The following is a 17,188-nucleotide window of genomic DNA, read 5'->3' on the forward strand; positions in this document are numbered from 1 at the left end:
AGGTATATCTGACCTTACAATTTACATCAATAGTTCCCAGAGTGTCACTTGCACACAGCTCTTCCCCCACCAACAGCATGAACATCACCTGGCAACCTAAGAAAAGCTTATGATTGGCCTCAGGCCAGAACTACTGAATCAAAAAGCCTGGAAACTGATTTCCAGCAATTTGTGGTTTAACAAGCCCTCCCAGTTATTCTGAAGAAACTTGAGGACCACCCATTTCCACGATACCTCTTCATACATTGACTGACCCAAACCAATCAAATATATTTCCATGATCATTATGTATCTGGGCAGTGTGGGCACTATGGTAGGCATTTTATTGCATCAAATGTTTCCACACCTGTGAGGTAGAGGAACTAGGTCCTCAGCTTCAGCCACAGAGTTATCCCTGTACCACTGAGTCTAGCTCTTCCCATCTCTGGGGCTTCTTTACCCATTCATGCCTATTTGCCCTTCAGGGCTCAACTTAAGATCCCTTCTCTGAAGAAGTCTTCCCTGACACAGACTAAGTTGGCTTCCATTGATACAGTTTATCATAAAAGAATTTATTACAATAGAATGAGTTACTTGTGTCTGTTTAATATTTATGTCCCCTTTTAAGTTGTAAGGTGCATGAGTCAGGGACTCTGTCTTGCTCTCCAGGGTATTCCAAATACCTAACACAGTGCTGATCACCTATAAAGTGCTAAAAAAATATTTCTTGACAGAATGCACGTTGAACGAATGAATCGCATCTCTACATATGAAGAAATGGGGGTTCAAAGAAGTTAAATAACTTTCCCAAGATCACACCTAGAAAACAGAAAGAGCCAGAACCCCAAATTCTAGGCATTTAACTTCTATACTCACTGCCTTAACAGATTTTGACAAAGTAAGTTCCACGAGGCAAAGTACTTACATAAAGTCATAAACTAATAAATAATAGAAACAGGATTCAAATTCATGTCTTGTAACATTTATTTTATTTTGTGCTACATTATGCTGTTTTAACCTTCCCTCCCAGAGCTTACAACTTAGCCGGTGATCTAAGGCATACATAAATGAAGTAAATTCATAGTAAAAGAAATTAAGTAGGAAGAATCTATGTAGCTTGGTATCTCACTTGGTACGTAACAGATGCTCAGTAAATGTGTGTTGAATGAAAAATGGTCATAGCTCCCACCTTCAGAGTATTTACAATGTGTCTGACTACTAAGCATATACAGCCATATCTAGTGTTTCTAAAAGCAGGACCCATGAAGCCTAGGGAGGTTGTCAAAATGAGGATGTCTGGGACCTTGATTGAAATCAATGGGCATGAGTCTTGGAAATATGCATTTTCACCTACCTCTCCAAGTAATTCTTGTTACCACTAATGTTTTGAGAAACAATCCATGACTTAAAGAACCATCAAAGGCAGGCATTGGTTGTCCCTTATGCACAAGAGAAAATGTTGCTCAAGGTGTAATGAATGCTGCAGTAGGTCACACCACTCATGAGCTTCCAAGACAGGAAGGATTTGAGGCTAATTCTGACTCCAGTGGCTCTTTTCCCTGCCACTGTGGAAGGAAGGAAGGCAGAAAAAGAGTATGGGCAGAATGGAAAATAGGAAAGGAGGAGGGAAGGAAGACCAGATGGTTGATATAGAAAATAGCTTTCATTTAGAAAAAGAGCTCTTCAGCCTGAGGTTGTCAGAGAATTCCTGCTGGAATATGTAGGAATTGAATGGAGATTTATAGAGTCCCTTTCTTCTCTGTTTACTGAATAATGTGACTCATTAAAAAGTGTCAGCCCTTGGAAATCAGATGAATTATTTCACACAGAGTGCCAAGTAATTATGAAAACCCAGGGCTATCTACACACTTCCCAAGAAGGGCACAAGTCCACTTGCTCCACACTGGCCTTAAGTACTGACTTTTAGGTAACCCATCAGTTCTCCACTGATTCTGTCTTCCAACTCCTGGCTGCAACTAATTACATACGTGAATTCATTCTTTCCGTCTCTCAACAAGTGTTATGGCAAGCCTACTGTGTGCCAGTACAAATCACTTGCATCTTTTAAGCTTCAGAGTCCTAGCTGTAATTTGGCTTTAAAGCCTCCACCAGAATAATCTACTAGAAAACACTATTTCCATTAAATTCCGTTGGCATAGCAACCACCAAGCAACACCTTGGAAAGTGCCTTAAATCTCATAGCAGTCTGTTAGCCAGAGTGAATGTACAGGGAGTAGGCCATCTATAGAGGCTAAATTTAGACATCTTACAGCAAGGTGAGCTCCCTCCCACCTAGAAGAGCAGTGTCATTTGCTCTCCTTGGTGGGGTCAAATAAGAGCCAGATGAGAAAGGAATGGGCTAGTTTTGCATTTAGCTGACTTCTTTGGCCCAGTGCTTGGACTAAGAATGTAGACACCCAAGGACTAAGACCCATTTCACTCCTAATTAACTTTCAGTTTTGATGTAGACTGGGCAGCATCTCTGAACTTCATTGTCCTCATTTGTAAAAGGCAGGAGCGAGAATGAACTGAGGAATTTCCAGCACTACAATCCTACTTTCTATTTAGAGCATTTATAATTTCCTTGATAGCATGGATAGGGTGACTATAGGAGAGAACATAGCAGGCAGCCCTGGTGATGGTGGAGTGGCACTTTAGCAAAGAGCACCATTCACATCTTCCTGTACTGATGCTGACATGCATTGAGTCCTTACCATGTACCAAGAATAGCTCTAAGTGGTTTTTCACACGATATGACACTTAACCTTCCTAACAAGGTGCAGGAGAAAGGTATTAGCCTTATTTCTTAAATAAGTAAATGGAGTCAGAGAGAGGTAAATGACTCACTTTTTTTTTTTAAGAAATACTAAATTATATAGCCGTGATGTGAACCCAAGCAACTTAAGAACCTACATGCATGAGCATTACTTCATCCTATGTCTGGTGCCTAGATCCTTACCTAGCAAATTGAGGGCCCTTGAAAAGTACTTGTTGGACATATAATCAACGACGGTTAGAAACTTCTCTGGGTCTATTCCTCACAAGCCTTCAAGGCCTTTTGCTTTCTTGGTAATTTACAATGTGAAGAGAAATCTTTGAGACATCTTCCCTAAGCAAAATGGTTGTTGGAGAGCTAGAAAGCATGTTGCTATGGAATAAAATATACAGAAAAAGATACAGCTAAAACATGGGGATTGTTAAATAATGAGCTTGGATTATGTAATTATGTGAAGAATGAATTATGAAACTGAAGCTCTGTCAAAACAGAGTCTGTTTTCTAGGACCTAAAATACATAGGTAATTTTATTCTGCTATTTTAGATGAAAATTACATTTGTTTTTAGAAGCAGAGAGGAAAAAGCACTTTGCTATAGGCAAGAGAACTGAACTTGAAAATAAAATACATATAGACTTGTCTCCTGTATGTAAAGCAAACAGTAAAACCTGGTTAAACCCCATAACCCAACATCATAAGATGAATCCTTTTTAAATATTACTCCAGTGCAGACATCTGAAAGTTTAATTGGAGCCCTTTTTACCCTTTGTTGGCTATAGAAATTGTTCTTCTGACTTGGAAGACAGAAGAAACTCTTCTCCCACCCAGATCAGTACAGGGCTGGTTTCCTAGGTTATGCTAAAAGATGTATTTTGCTAAGCAGCTCATGGTTACAATTATAAAGTGAGTTAAAAAGATAGCTTCTTTAGAGCATTATTATTACAAGGTGAAAATAAGAAAAAAACTACTTTTCTTTTTGGCGGTGGAGATTGAACCCAGGGGCACTTAACCACTGAGCCACAGCCACAGCCGCCACCCCGCTTTTTGCAGCATGTGCTCTTTTTTTTTTTTTTAATTTGTTATACATGACAGTACAATGCATTTTGACACATTGTAGAACACATGGAGCACAACTTCTCCTTCCTCTGGCTGAACATGGTACAGAGTCACACAGATAGTGTACTCATACATGTATATAGGGTAATGTCCATCCCATTCCACCATCCTTCCCATCTCTACCCTATCTCCCCTCCCCTCATTCCCCTCTAAACACTCCAAAGTTCCTTCATTCTCCCCCCACCCCCTATTATGGATTAGCATCTGCTTATCAAAGAAATGATTTGGTCTTTGGTTTTTGGGGTTCGGCTTACTTCACTTGGCATGATATTCTCCAGCTCCATCCATTTACCTGCAAATGCCATAATTTAGTTCTTTTAAAAAATATTTTTTAGTTGTAGTTGGACACAGTATCTTTATTTATTTATTTTTATGCGGTGCTGAGGATCGAACCCAGGGCCTCACACATGCTAGGCGAGCACTCTACCACTGAGCCACAATCCCAACCCAATTTAGTTCTTCTTTAAGGCTAGGTAATATTCCATTGTATATCTGTACCATGTTTTCTTTATCCATTCATCTGTGGAAGGACACCTAGGTTGGTTCCATACTTCAGCTATTGTGAGTTGAGCTGCTATAAACATTGATGTGGCTGCATCACTGTAGAATGCTGATTTTGAGTCTTCTGGGTATAAACCAAGGAGTGGGATAGCTGGGTCAAATGGTGGTTCCATTCCAAATTTTCTGAGGAATCTCTATACTGCTTCCCATGACAATGGCACCAATTTGCAGCCCCACCAGCAATGTATGAATGCACCTTTCCCCCCACATCCTTACCAACCCTTATTGTTGCTTGTATTCTTGATAATTGCCATTCTGACTGGAGATAAAAATCTCAGTGTAGTTAAATTTGCATTTCTCTAATAGCTAAGATGATGAAAATTTTTTATATGTTTGTTGATCAATTGTATTTCTTCTTCTGTGGAGTGTCTGTTCAGTTCCTTAGCCCATTTATTGATTGAGTTATTTGGGTTTTTGTGTTGTTGAATTTTTTAAATTCTTTATATATCCTGGAGGTTAGTCTATCTGAGGTGTGTGTGGTAAAGATCTTCTCCCATTCTGTAGACTCTCTCTTCACATTATTGATGTTTCCTTGGATGAGAAGAAATGTTTTAGTTTGACTCCATCCCATTTTCCCATTTATTGATTCTTTTTTTAAGAGAGAGAGAGAGACTTTTTTAATATTTATTTTTTAGTTTTGGGTGGACACAACATCTTTATTTTATTTTTATGTAATGCTGAGGATCAAACCCAGTGCCCCAGGCGATCATTTATTGATTAACTCAACCAATAAATGGGCTAAGGCACTGAACAGACACTCCACAGAAGAAGAAATACAATCGATCAACAAACATATAAAAAAATTTCATCATCTTAGCAATTAGAGAAACGCATGCCAGGCGAGCGTGCTACCGCTTGAGCCACATCCCCAGTCCCTATTTATTGATTCTTGATTTTACTTCTTGCACTTTAGGAGTCTTGTTAAGGAAGTCAGTTTCTAAGCCTACATGGTAAAGATTTGATCCCACTTTTTCTTCTGTTAGGTGCAGGGTCTCTATTCTAGTGCCTAAGTCTTTGATCCACTTTGAGTTTATTTTTGTGCAGGGTGAGAGATACGAGTTTAATTTCATTTTGCTACATATGGATTTCCAGTTTTCTCAGTACCATTTATTGAATAGGCTATCTTTTCTCCAATATATGTTTTTGCCACTTTTGTCTGGAATGAGATGACCATATTTATGTGGGTTTGTCTCTGTTTTCTATTCTGTACCATTGGTCTACACGTCTGTTTTGGTGCCAATAGCATGCCATTTTTGTTACTATTGCTCTGTAGTATACTTTAATGTCTGGTATTGTGATGCCTCCTACTTTACTTTTCTTGCTAAGGATTGCTTTGGCTATTCTTCCCCTGACCATTTTTATATTTTATTTAGAGACAGGGTCTCACTGAGTTAATTAGAGCCTTGCTAAATTGCTGAGGCTGTCTTTGAACTTGCACACCTCCTGCCTCTGCCTCCTGAGCCACTAGGATTACAAGTGTGTGCCACTGCACCTGGCCTCATTAGATCATTTTTAACTTTTTATTGAAAGCTAATATATGTATAAGTTTCATATCATAGTTGTAAATTCTAACATATTTTCACAACCGGACACACTCATGTAACCAGCATGCAGACCAAGAAATAGTAATTACCTTCTTTGCAGAACATTTCTTCCTGGTCCCATCAAGTACTTATCCCTGCCTCCCAGAACAGTCCCACCATTCCATCTCCACACCATGGATTAGGCTTGGCTTTGTGTGTCTCCTTTAAACAGAAGCATGTTGTAGACATTCTTTTGTGTCTAACTTTCATTCAACATTGCTTGTGAGATTCACCCATATGATGTACATAGTAGTATAGTATTTCATTATGTGAATACACTCTATGCATTCAACAGTGATGGGCATTTAGGTAGTTTCCAGCTTGGAGTTATTGGGGAAAACTGGTGCAAACATTTTAGTGAGACACTGAGCATACAAGTAGACCATGGCCAGCATATATAAAATCTGAACTCTGACTTATAACATCTGTAATGATCAGCCCAGGAAGCTAGGTCACAACCTCTATAGCAGGTAGCCCCCAAAATAGCCAGAACTCAATCACAAATGTCAGTTTCCCTATTTGGGGGCCCAACTTTAAATTTAGGACCAATCAAAGAAAGCCAAATATTCTTTTCTAACCAATCATTGAACCTACCTCCAGCTTCCCTGAACCACAAAATTCCAAGTAGGGCTTACCTACAGCTTTTATTTTTTTTCCATTATGAAGATTTTCTTCTTCTTATCTATCTTTGAGTCTCTGCCAAATTCAAATGATAGTAGCTCAGACCCTTGCTGGAGACAGCTTAGAATAAATAGCTTTTGCTTTGCTCCTATTGTGTGATCTTCTCTTATTTCAACACAGATGTCTTTAGGTGAGCATATATGTACACATTTCTATGGTGCTCCAGGAGTAAAACTGCTGGTTTGTAGAGTGTGCATACTTAGTTTGGGTGAATACTGCCAAATAGTACTAAAAAACATAAAATATACAAGCCTACCATCCATGTACAAGAATTCCATTCTGACTGGGATGAGATGAAATTTTAAAGTCATTTTTATTTGCATTTCTCTAATTACTAAAGATGTTGAACACTTTTTCATATATTTGTTAATTGCATGTATATCTTCTTCTGAGAAGTATATGTTTAGCTCCTTAGCCCATTTATTGATTGGGTTGTTTGGCTTTCTGGTATTAAATTTTTTGAATTCTCTATATATCCTAGAAGTTAGTGCTCTATCTGATGTGCATGTGGTAAAAATTTGCTCCCATATTGTAGGCTCTCTCTTCACCTCAATTATTGTTTCTTTTACAGAGAAAAAGCTTTTTAGTTTGAGTCCATACCATTTATTGATTCTTGATTTTACTTCTTGCACTTTAGGAATCTTGTTAAGGAAGTTGGGGCCTAATCCAACATGATGAAGATTTGAGCCTACTTTTGGCAGTTATCAAGAATACAGCAATAATAAGTGTTGGAGACGTTGTCGGGGGAAAGGTACACTCATACATTGCAGGTGGGACTGCAAATTGGTACAACCACTTTGGAAAACAGTGTGGAGATTCCTCAGAAAACTTGGAATGGAACTACCATTTGACCCAGCTATCTCACTCCTAGGTTTGTACCCAAAGGACTTAAATCAGTATATTATAGTGACATAGTCACACCAATGTTTATAGCAGCTGAATTCACAAATAGCTAAACTGTGGAAGCAACCTTGATGCCCATGGATAGATGAATGGATAAAGAAACTGTAGTATATATAAACAGCATTAAAAGAGAATAAAATTATGGTATTTGCAGGTAAATGAATGGAGTTGGAGAACATTTTGCTAAGCAAAGTAAGACAATCCCAAAAAACTAAAGGCCGAATATTTTTTTAAATTAGAGGATACTGATCTCTGATGGAGGCAGGCAGGGGGGCATGGGAAGAATGGAGGATCTTTGGATTGGGCAAAGGGAAGGGTGGGGAGGGGTTATGAGGGTAGGAAAGATGGTGGAATGAGATGGACATCGTTACCCTAAGTACATGTATGATTGCACGAATTATGCATCTCTACATTGTGTATAACCACAGAATTGAAATGTTGCACTCCATTTGCGTACAATGAATTGAAATGCATTCTGCTGCCATGTATAACTAAATAGAACAAATTTTTTAAAAATAAAGAATTCCAAATACCCCAGTTCCTGGAAATTTCTGACTTTACTCAGCATTCTGGAGGGAGAATAGTGGTATCTTGCTGCAGTATAATGTACATATTCCTGATGGCTAACAAGGCCCTTTTCACAAGTGTTTTGGATGCTTGGTTATCTTCTTAAAAAATATTCATTCAAATTATTGTTCATTTTCTTTTGAGTTACCTGTCTTATTCCTATTGATTAATAAAACTTTGTATATATTCTGTATTCGAGTCCTTTGTCAGATATACATATGGAGATTCATCCTTTATGGCTAGTGATTTTATGTCTTGTTGAAGATGTCCAAGGTCATAAGGTTGTCTTCCTATGTTCTGTGAAATCTTTATTGTTTCACTTTTCACATTTCAATCTTAAGTTCATCTGATTTTGTTTTGTTTTATTGTTTTGTTTATTAGAGACAGGGTCTTGCTGAGTTGCTTAAGGCCTCACTACGTTGTTAAGGCTGGCTTTGAACTTAAGATCCTCTGCTTCAGCCTCCTGAGATTCTGGGATTTACAAGTGTGCACTAACTGCACCCAACTTGGAATTCATTTTTGAGCCATAGTGTAGGAAAGGGTCCAGATATGAATCAGTTAATCCAGTGACACTTATTGAAGCTGCCTTTCACTCATTTCACTGTTGCCTTTGCCATGAATCAAGTGATGATTTGCACGTGGGCTCTCTGATCTATTTTGTTGGTAACTTTATCTATCCTGCATCAATATTGTGGGTTTTCATTGCTTTAGCTTTATGATGAGTTTTGTTCTCAGGCAGAATGAATCTTCAGCTTTGCCCTTTCACTTTTTACTACCCTGCATCTCCTAGGACCCTTGCATTTCCATGTGAAGTTTAGAATCTATTTATCAACTTCTAAAAAAGCTTCTGACAGCATTTTGATTAAAATAGTGTTTAACTTATAGATTAATTAGGGGAGAATTGACATCTTTATAATATAGTTTACAAAATATTAAAAATTTACACTCAGTGTTTCTCAAGGATGTTCCTTGTTGTCAGTTTTGTAGTGGTGCCAATCTTTTGTTAGAATTAATCTTATGTAGTTTATATTTCAATATAATTATAAAGAGTACGTTTTAAAATCTAATTTTCTATTTGTAGATGATACATGGAAATATAAGTGATTTTTAAATAACTGTATTCAGCAACGTTGTAGATTCAATTATTTGCCTAGTTTATAGACTCTTTTGGATTCTCTTGCTATATAATCTTGATGTCTACAATAAAGATAGCTTGATTTCTAACTTTCAAATTCAAATTGTTAAAAATATGGCTAGGACCTCAGTAAATTGTTGCATGTAAGTAGTAATAGCTAGAATCCCTCTCTCATTTGCAATCTCAGAAAGAACATTTTCAGGAGGAGTAAATGTCATATCATTGGTTATATTTATCATTTGAGAAAGCTTTCTTTTATTTCTAGTTTGCCAAGAGACTTGTTATTTTTTAAAGCCCACTCCACAGGTGCACTTACACCTATTGATGGCATATTCTCTGGTCACCTTCTCGTTTGTAGCAGAATGTCCCTTCCTCTCAGTATCCTTATTAGAAGGAGCCATTCTGTGGACCCAAATTGGAAAAAAAAGCTTTTTCTTTAACAGTTTTGCAGTGAGCCTATCATTTTATTAATCTTTACAAATAACCAATTATTTTTATTATTAATTATATGCTTGTTCTGCCATTCATTGATTTCTGCTCTTACCTTTATTTTTCTTTCTTCTGTTGTCCTTAAATTTAATTTACATCTCTTTTTCAGCAGCTTGAAACCAAAACTTAAATGATTTAGTCTTCTTTCATAACATATGTATTTAAAGAAATGTATTTCCTATGCACTGCTTTAACTGAATTTTATAAGTTTGAATATGTCATATCTTAATTATGATTTAGATCCAAATTTTCCAATATGCATTTTGATTTCTTTGATTATTCATGGTTTATTTGAAAGCTTATTGTTTAATTACCAAGCAGTTAGCATTATTCTGGTTATACTTATTATTATTTATTTCTACCTTGATTCTGCTTCAGAAGGATAGATCGCACATTATGAATGAATCTAATCTTTTAAAATTTATGATTTTTGTAAAAGATACATTTGTATCTGAAAAAAGGGTGAATTCTGTCATTGTTTGATGTAATACTCTATGTAAGCCAATCAGATCAAGTTGGTCAATCATGGTATGTTATTACAGTTTTTTGTTTGTTTGTTTTGCTAGACTACAAGCTATTAAATGAAGTATGTTGAAATTTTCCATTAAGAGAATGGATTTGTCCATTATTTGTTTTAATTCTGTCAATATCTGCTTTAATACTTATACTAGTCAGTTTAAGCTTCTATACCAAAATATCACTATCTAGGTAATTCTTAAGCAGAAATTTAGTTCCCACAGTCCTGGAGGATGTGCAGTCCAAGATCAAGGTGCCTACAGATCTGGTGTCCAGTGAGGACCAATTTCCTTACAGATAATAGACTATGCCCCCACATGGTAGGAAGAGTGAAGGAGCTTTCTGGAATCCCTTTTATTAGGATATTGATCCCACCATGAGGACAGTGCCCTCATGACTCCTTCACTTCCCAATGGTCCCACTTCCTAATCACACTGTGATTATGTTTCAACATATGGATTTTGAAGGGTACACAAACTTTCAGACTATAGCAATATTTTAGGTTCTTTTATGGAGTTCATTCATATTTGAATGTAATTGCTTCCTGCTGGATTAACCCATTAGTATTTGTGTAATCCCCATCTTTTCTCAATCCTTTTTTTTCTTTAAATCTATTTTGGTTTTAGCATATCACCATTCCTTTGATTAGTGTTTGCATGGCTTTTTTTCTCACTGTCAACTTTTCTGTGTTTTTATATTTAAAGTGTGACTCTTTAAGCACAATAAAGTGGCTATTTAATCCTCTCTGACAACCACAAACTTTTGATTGGCGTGTTCAGTTAATTTACAATTAATGTAATTACTGACATGTTGGATTTATATATATATATCCCATGTTGCTATTCATTTTTTTATTAAGTTCATCTGTGTGTGTGTGTGTGTGTGTGTGTGTGTGTGTGTGTATGTTTGGTACTGGGGATTGAACTTAGGGATTACAGGCATCTGCACCACCATGCCCAGATCTTTCTGTCCTTCTTTAGAATTAATAAAATAGGACTAATGAAACTTTTAAAATTCCTATTCAATTTATTCCTTCTATTATCTTGGAATCATATGTCATTAACTATTTATGTAGTGGCTCGCCTAGATTTACAACATACAATTTTGATTTATGATAGACTAATACAAATTATTCCTTTTACTATTACTTACCTTTTACTTTTTAAAATTACTGTTCTAAATATAATTTAAACCTCAGGTGACTCACATATGACTATTGATTTATGTGGTTAATACTCATTTATATTTACCAATTTACTTTCTCTTTCTGGTGCTCTTTATTCCTTCCTCCAGTTTTATTTTTCTATTTGAGATCTTTTTTTTTAATTTTTTTTTTTTTAGTTCTTGGCGGACACAACATCTTTATTTGTATGTGGTGCTGAGGATCGAACCCGGGCCGCACGCATGCCAGGCGAGTGCGCTACCACGTGAGCCACATCCCCAGCCCTCTATTTGAGATCTTATTTCATCTGCCTGAAGATAGTTCTTTAATTTTACTGAAAACAATTTATTATAAAATTTCCTTAATTTTGTTTGCCTGGGGAAAAAAAGTACCTATTTCATTGTCATTGTTAAAAGATATGTTCACTGACTATAGAATTCTATATTAGCAACTATTTTTTTTAGCTCTCTAAAAGTTTCACCAGTTATCTTCAATTTTTATCACATAGGGGCTGCTGTGCTGTGTCACTAGGACTCTCCTTCAGGACCAAAGTAATAACTTCTCCTCTTACCAGGAATGTCACATGCCAAGAGCTCATAGCTTGGTCCCTCCTTAAGAATCACTATTGGTGAAGATAGAGGATTTCTCAAGCTGTGGCACTTCTGCGGGGAGAATTCACTTCCAATGACTGCTTGATGTGTATGTAGAGTCTGTTCTTAACTCAGGACACATCTGAAGGGCTTTTGCAGCTTCAGAGTTCCCCCAAGGGGTTGGGTGAGTCTACTGTTGAAACTACATCATACAAATTCTTTCTGCTCAATGCTGGTTTCTTCCTTCCTGCACAAGTATTGCTCCTGCTGACAAGTCCAAATACACTTCCTAAGTACAAATCCCCATCCCTATTTCAAATCCCTCAAGACTGTCCCCAGTGATTCCCATCCCTTTGTATTCATTCCCTTCCACACTGAATCAGAGCAGGCTTGTATACACAACAGACTTCTGCAGCAATGGTGGTGTATAACTTCTGATGCTAGCTCATAAAAAGGGATGTGGTTTCACCTTTTTCTCTTGGATTTCCTACAATGAGACAGGTGAGCTAAGTGAGTGAGCTACCAGATACTGAGGACCTCATTTAGCCTAATGCAGAAGCCCAAATGGAAGGGAAAAAAATAACCAGCATCAACCTGCCAGCTTTGTACAGGTGATTTTGTAACCTCAGTTAAAGCTTCAGTCAAAACAAACTGCTGACTGTATCTCACAAGAGACCCTGAACCAAATATACCAACCAAGCTACAATGAATTTCTGATCCATAGAAACTATTAGATAATAATTTGAATTTTGTTTTTTATTTTGTTTTGTTCTAATCCAGAGGGCTTTGGGTGATTTTTTTTTCTTTTTTGCACAACAGTAGATACAGATTTTGATAACAAAAAATGAGATGATGTCATGAAAAAATAAAACTAAAAATATGGTGATCGTTTTGGGACAAGTTGGTGGGAAAAACGAAAATGGACTTGGAAAGGTTATTAGTGAAACCTGAATGTCACTTGAGACAGTTAATGGAAACTGGATGGTGCTCACTGAAGATATAAGGTGAGAGAGAGGCAAAGAAAATGTAACTGGAAGCTGGTGAAAAGAGGACAACTATTACAGAGTGATGGGAAACTTATCACTATTGTTGCCTGAGGTAGCATGGAGAATTTAAAATATGCCTACTAAACTAGAAAAATTGCTAAGAGGATTTCAAGCAGGAGTGTTAAATGTATTGCCTGGCTTCTACTTGCTGCTCCTCGTAAAGTATAAGAGCATGGAGATAAGCTAAAGGAAGAAGTGCAAATGATAAAAAATCAGCATGTGCTAGCTTTGAAATTACAATCATTTCTTATTCCAAGACTTTACAGATGGCAAACAATGCTAAAATTAAGAAATAGCTTTCAGGCATATATCAATCTAGGGCACTCAGTAAAAACATGATCTAAAGATGAAGCAGATGGTATAACTGTAAAATTCTTTGCTAAGAGTTTAGAAAAATCTAAAATAATGCCTTATGGAACTGCTCTGTGAGTAAAAAAAAAAAAAGTCCTACACAAATTTGAAAGATGTTCTTCATAAATTTTGTCTATTAAATAATGAAGCTTCTAAATATCTTGGGGGATGTCTTTCAACAGCCCCAGAAGAAGCCTAAGGTTGAAAAGGGCTTCCAGTGAAGACATTTGTAAGTATGGCTTTAGCTAATAGAGTAAACTCCAGTAAGATTCATAAGAGACTCACACAATTTTTAAAAGAACTGTATTAATGGCAATAGTATATAAACTGATATGGACCAAGATGGTACAAAATGCAAAAAGGTCTTCAGACCACCAAGTTTATTGAGTCATATAGAAGGCTGAGATAAATTATTCACCTGCAAGTAGGGGTTACCATTTATAGAAGAGGAAAGAATATTTAGAGGTGGAAACAAGACTCCAAAGAGTAGACTGAAGTGCCATGGGGAATTATTTCCAGAAAATAATATTGAGTCTTAATAACTGAACTGGCAACACATGCCTAGAGAGAGTTCATTATTTCTGTGCATCAGTGATTCCTATCTACCTCTCATTGTCCTCTTTTTTTAATGGGAAGGCCTATAGTGGTTATCTTATGCCTGCCTCACTATTGTAATTTTGAGTATTTGGGGAGTAATAAAATTGCCTCATTAGTTCATGGGTATTCAGATCAAGAGAAATTACTATAGAAGCTATACTTAGGACCACAACCAACAAGACTTACCTGAAACTTCATCCTGTGAAGGAGAAACTACCCAGGATGTGCTGGATTTAAAATTAAAATAATTTCTCCAAGTCTCAACAGATGACAGATGCAGAGTTTGACAGCAGCAGTGTTACAGTTTTGTTAAAGAGCAATCCTTCTGGTTTGACCCCAATTTTTGTTGGAATCCACATGACAAGTATTAGTCTTTTTAGCCACAGAAGAACATAAAAAGGGAACTTCTGCTCCTGGCTGTGACAGAGAAGGTGGATAAGATGTACGAGACTACTGTACAGGCTGTGCAGGGCTATACCCTTGAGAGAAAATAATGCAATCCTTAACATTTTCTAGCTTTGCCTGAATGCACTTTCCAGACTGTGGAACAAGGAAGAGAAACACAAGTAGAATAGGCCACTATCGCTGGGTTAAGGAGACATTAAATTGGAGTTTGGGGAGACTGTGGCTGCTGAAATTTGTAGGGGGGCTTACAAAACACAAAAAGAAATTTAAAACTCTGCAGAGTTTCCTATAAGATTTCAGGCAATACTAAGCTAAATATATGTATGGTGAAACTCCACAAAATGGGGAAATCTGGTTGCTACAAACTGAATAATCCTCAGAGATTATATAAAGCTGGAAGATATTTTCACTCCAATCTTCCAGAGGGGGAAGAGCAGTTAAGTTCCCAGGAAATTCAATAGAAACTTCAAAATTATCATATCTTAGTAGTGGAGATAAACCAGCCCAGAGTAAAGCCTACTCTAGACTACTTTAACAAAATTTTTAAATAAAGATAAAAATTACCAAGCTGGTCAGCAAGCAATTTAACCAATCACCAAAACAAAATTGGACACAATTTAAAGAAAGACAAGGAAACCCAGACATTTGACTATTTTAACACCATAGTACTTAGCATTCATTTAACACTACATGTGCAAAGAAACAGAAAAATTGTATATCCCAAAGAGTATTCAGTTAATAGAAACAGATTTGTGAATAAGTGGCAGCTATTATGAAGACAAACAACAATAAGTGTTGGAGAGGATGTAGGGGAAAAGGTACACTCATATATTGCTGGTGGGACTGCAAATTGGTGCAGCCAATATGGAAAGCAGTATGGAGATTCCTTGGGAATCTGGGAATGGAACCACCATTTGACCCAGCTATCCCTCTCCTCAGACTATACCCAAAGAATACTACAGGGACACAGCCACATCAATGTTTATAGCAGCACAAGTCACAATAGCTAAACTGAAAAGCCAAACTAGATGCCCTTCGATGGATTAAAAAATGTGACACATATACACAATGGAATTTTACTCAACATTAAAAGAGAATAAAATCCTGGCATTTGCAGGTAAATGGATGTAGTTGGAGAATATAATGCTGAATGAAGTTAGCCAATGCCAAAAAACCAAATGCCAAATGTTTTCTTGATATAAGGAGGCTGACTCGTAGTGGGGTAGGGAGGGGGAGCATGGGAGGATTAGATGAATTCTAGATAGGGCAGAGGGGTGGGAGGGGAAGGGAGGGGGCGGGGATTAGCAAGTATGGCGGAATGTGATGGACATCATTATCCAAAATACACGTATGAAGACTGGAATTGGATGTCAACATACTTTATATATAAACGGAGATATGGAAAATTGTGGTATATTTGTGTAATAAGAATTGTAATGCAAAATAACAAAGTACATGTATAAAGGCATGAATTTTCATGAACATATTCTATATACAAAGATATGAAAAATTGTACTCTATATGTATAATAAAAAAAGAATTGAATTAAAAGAATTGTAATGCATTCCACTGTTGTGTATTTAAAAAATAAAATCAATAAAACTAAAAAAAAAAAAGAGGGAGATGGTGGTATTTATAGGTTAAGGATTTAAAAGACCTCTGAATAGATGCCCAAGGACTTAAAATATGGACATGAGGAGGAGAGAAATAGAATTTTTTAAATGAACCAAATTTAACACTCGGACATGAAAATATAATATATGAAATTAAAAACTCACTGAATATTATGGTTTAGATATGTAGTGTATCCCTCAAAAGCTCATGTGTGAGACAATTCAAGAAAGTTCAGAGGTGAAGTAATTGGGTTGTGAGGGATTTAACCTAATCAGTGAATTAATCCCTAATAGGATTCAACTGGGTAGGAATCATAGGCAGGTAGGGTATGGCGGGAGGAGGTGGGTCCCTGGAGGTGTGTCTTTGGGAGTAAATATTTTCTTCTTGTTGAGCAGAGCTCTTTCCCTGTTTCCTAGTGCCATGCCCCCAGCTGCTTTCCTCCACCACAATCTTCTGCCTTGATGTTCCCCAGCCCGGAGGAATGGAGCCAGCTGTCTATGGACTGAAATGTTTGAAATTGTGAGTTTCCAAATAAATTTTTCCTACTCTAATTGTTCTTGTCAGGTCTATTGGACACAGCAACCAAAGCTGACTAAAACACTGAATAAACTCTTCAGAATATTAGATACTTGAGTAAAAAGAGATCATTGAACTTGAACATGTATCAGTATTACATATACAAATATGAGGATGGAGGAAACTACAGAATCTCAGTGACCTGTGAGACAAAATCAACCAGGCAGAGATTTATATAATTAGAATCCCAGAAGAGGAGAGAGGAAACAAAGAAAAAAAATCTCAAAGAATAAATGGTTGAGTTTTTTTTTTTTTTCAAATTTAATCAAAGCTATAAACACACAAATCTAACATCTTTTTACAAAGTGAACTCTGAGTCAGATCAAATAAAGACAATAAATCTGTGTAGTTGAGAAAAGCAAATCTGTAATCCCAGCATCTCAGGAGGCTGGGGTAGGAGGATCACAATTTCATGGCAAGCCTGTGCAACTTAGCAATCCTCTAAATAATTGCAGAAAAAGGGCTGGGGATGTGATTCAGTGGTAGAGCACTTACCTAGGGTACTAAAAGCCCCCATGTTAAATCCTCAGCAACACACACAC

Source organism: Marmota flaviventris, chromosome 4, assembly GCF_047511675.1.
Source record: "Marmota flaviventris isolate mMarFla1 chromosome 4, mMarFla1.hap1, whole genome shotgun sequence".
NCBI classification, from domain to species: Eukaryota; Metazoa; Chordata; class Mammalia; order Rodentia; family Sciuridae; genus Marmota; species Marmota flaviventris.